Source organism: Acartia tonsa, chromosome 6 (assembly GCF_053477335.1).
Source record: "Acartia tonsa isolate MP-2025a chromosome 6, ASM5347733v1, whole genome shotgun sequence".
Taxonomy (NCBI): domain Eukaryota; kingdom Metazoa; phylum Arthropoda; class Copepoda; order Calanoida; family Acartiidae; genus Acartia; species Acartia tonsa.
Window position 1 is genome coordinate 43,610,427 of NC_137265.1, and position 3,246 is coordinate 43,613,672.

The 3,246-nt window shown below is 31.3% G+C and overlaps 1 non-coding gene across 1 annotated transcript; it reads left to right on the forward strand.

Moving 5' to 3' along the window:
* The first annotated feature begins 808 nt into the window (after positions 1 to 808).
* Positions 809 to 949, forward strand: LOC145323516 (U4 spliceosomal RNA). The gene has a single exon (XR_013881011.1). It is a non-coding gene; the product is annotated as a U4 spliceosomal RNA (small nuclear RNA).
* The last annotated feature ends 2,297 nt before the right edge of the window (positions 950 to 3,246 follow it).

Sequence of the window (3,246 nt, forward strand, 5' to 3'; positions counted from 1 at the left end):
ACTTTGGACTGAAAATTAAACTAGTACCAGAAGTTTTATAAACACGTTACCCTCTTCGTAAGCTTAAACAATTTGGGAACTTTTAGTTTAGCCTTTTCAGCTAATAATTCTGTTCTAAACGAGGAGTAATTTTATGTATAATAATTGGAGGTGTATAATGTATATCAGTTAATCGTCCATTGTCCATGAAATCGTTTATGAAATTCGAAATCTTGTTTAGTTTCAGGACCAAAATCTGCCTCTTTAATGCTGTTTGAGAGATTTAAAGGAAATAAGACAAACATAAATTCTACCTAATGTATAGGATATTGATTTCAAGAAGCCAAAAAAATCTTTTAAAAATGATTTTATAAAAAGTTATACAATATCTTTTCCTGGAAAAAAACATTGCTCTTGATATTATACCACGCCTCCTTTTTCTTGATATTAAATTACGCCTCCTTTACTCTTGATATTAAACCACGCCTACTTTACTCTTGATATTAAACCACGCCTACTTTAATCTAACTGGTAATATACTATGAGATTAGATTTAAGTCCCGCCCACTTTTACTAAATAACTTTACAACACTACACTTATTATATTATGTAGTTTATAATTTGGACGCTAGGTGACTCAATCAAATTAATTTTTCTTTACAAATTTAATAAAAATAACATTAAAGTAAATAAGTAAATGTAGAAACAAAATAACATCGTTTCTTTAGATTTAAATAATAAACAACTTATTTGTAATTGATTTTAATTTGTAGGTCAGATTGAATTTTAAAAGTTATTTAAACCGTCGGATTTAGGTAGTAGATTCGATAACTTTGCGCAGTGGCGATACAGTAACCAATGATCGAATAGAGAGGTGCTGTTATTGCTAGTTGAAAACTATAACCAATACCCCGCCCTGGAGATGTGAAATATCATCACCTGAGGCAATTTCTGAAGGCTCTTACGGGAGCAAAATATTTGACAGAATATCATGAATTACTTCATTAAACAGAACAGAGTTGACGAATGTATAAAGTAAATCATAGAGAAAATATTTAATGGCAAAAAGGACATAAAAATATAATTATGATACATCATAAATAAATATTTCCCGTATTCATTCGTAACCGACTAATATTCGGTGGATTAGAACCGGTTCTCAGCCATACGAAAAAAATATATCTAGCATCGTATTATATCCAGTTTTCTACGAATATAAAAATGTACAATCATTAGATTAAAACCAGTTTTTTAGCCAGTGTTTTCGGTATCTCGGGGCTGGTTTTAATCTTATAATTGTACATTATTATACTCGCGGAAACCTGTTTATAATACGACGCGAGAAATAACTATTGTTTATTATATGTCTTTAATTGAATGACATACAGACAAAAAAAAGTTGAATACTAGGAACCCTTTAATAACAACTCAAAATAGCACATTTCCTACTTAGCATTATGTACAGACAAAGTAAATGATAGAGAAGCTTCGCTGCTATAGCCCTAGCACACTGTCTTATTCAAAGGAGGCATAACGGTAGCCTTAAACCCAAAGCTTAAATCTAAAAATAAAATAGCCTAAAACTATCCTAAAACATTCCTAAAGTGGAGAATCGGTTGAATAGTTATGGAAATATTTAGCTACAAACATAGGAATCTTATTACTTTATATAAAAGGACTAGCGGCTTTGCCCCAAGAGGTTTGATCAAACCAATTTTTCGTTTGGGGGATGGGGGTAGTCGACCCACTATTTAAATTTTAGTTTAAAAATTTTTTTTTTAATTTTTTTTTTTTGGGGGGGGGGGTACTTTTATTTTTTAGGGGGGTTGGGGGTGTCCCACCCCCCCAAAAAATAGTTATAAACCTTCCCGGGACCTATGAGAAGCTACCCTGTAAAGGAGAATCCGATCGGTTTAGCGGTTAGCGAGATCCTTCGCTACAAACAAACAGACAGATAATCTAAAATTACTTTCTAATTAAAATTAATTTAATTCCACTATTCATTAGAAATTAGTAGAAGAAACGATTCTATAATTTAGGAAGATCCGTCTGTACGGCATAACAGCTATAACCATAATCGGTTGCAGATTCATATAACGATAAGATATAATCTTCTGTATTTTTATAGCCTATGTAAGTCATATTAACGCATGACGGTTTTGAAACTTTTGTATAATTCATATCATCATCATCGCCATTTATCTCTTCTTTCCAGAGCATAGGCCACGCACAATGGTTCTCCATTTATCTTTGAATTGGGACTCGGTAGAGGCATTACTGAAAGATGATAGATTTTTTTCTTTCAGTTCATCCAGGAATTCCCTCCTCCAGGTTGTTTTTGGTCTACCTGGTTTCCTCTTTCCTGTGAAGGGGTTCCAAGTCAAGGCTTAATTGGTTAAATCATCATGCCCTTTCCTTAGAGTGTACATTCATATAACTTCCTTTTATGCAGAGAGGAAGGAGTTATTGAACTGTAAATTACAGTGGTACCCAAAGTTTTGTAACAACTTTATCTTATTCGTTGGCCTAAAAACTTTGGGACTTTGGATACTTTTGCTGGATTTTGATTGGTTGGTTCCAATATAGCAGTGCCTAAACTTTTCAATCAATAATTTTAATCTATTGAAGGGGTAATTTTGAGGTTCATCATTTGGATTAATATAAATTTATCTTTCACTGTCTTATCTCTTCTGATTCTTGTTATAAATTGAATTTTAATTAAGTAACTACGTCGCAATAATATTAAATGAAAAGGATTATGTCTATGAACTCTCTAATTATTTAGAAGGAATATTTTCAACATTTTGAGTCGGTCCGTCCGTAACGGATATAGCTCTGACCGTTAATTAGAGCATCTATTAATTTTAAACTAATTGCATGATGATTCTTGTAATTATGAGGTAAATTTTTAAAGCGCAGCTATGAAATAGATATGATAAGAAATTCTGGATGTCCATTATAATATTATGATATAGCTTGATTCCTTGGACAACTATGCACAATATTTTGTTAAGCGAAGCATTTTTATTATTCTGTCCTAAAAATGTAAGTATTTCTAAGCAATTTTTGCGATATATTTAAATAGAACTTTAATTCACATAAAGAATATTATGAATTTCCTTAATAATTGAAGCTTTCATATTGTAAATGTTCGTTTGTACGACTCTTTCGTTGATTTTTGTTATGGATGTTGTCATCTTTGTCTATTTCAAAATAGATTTTATTAAAAATTTATTCCGTCTATTTTTAAATAAAACAGGAATTAAC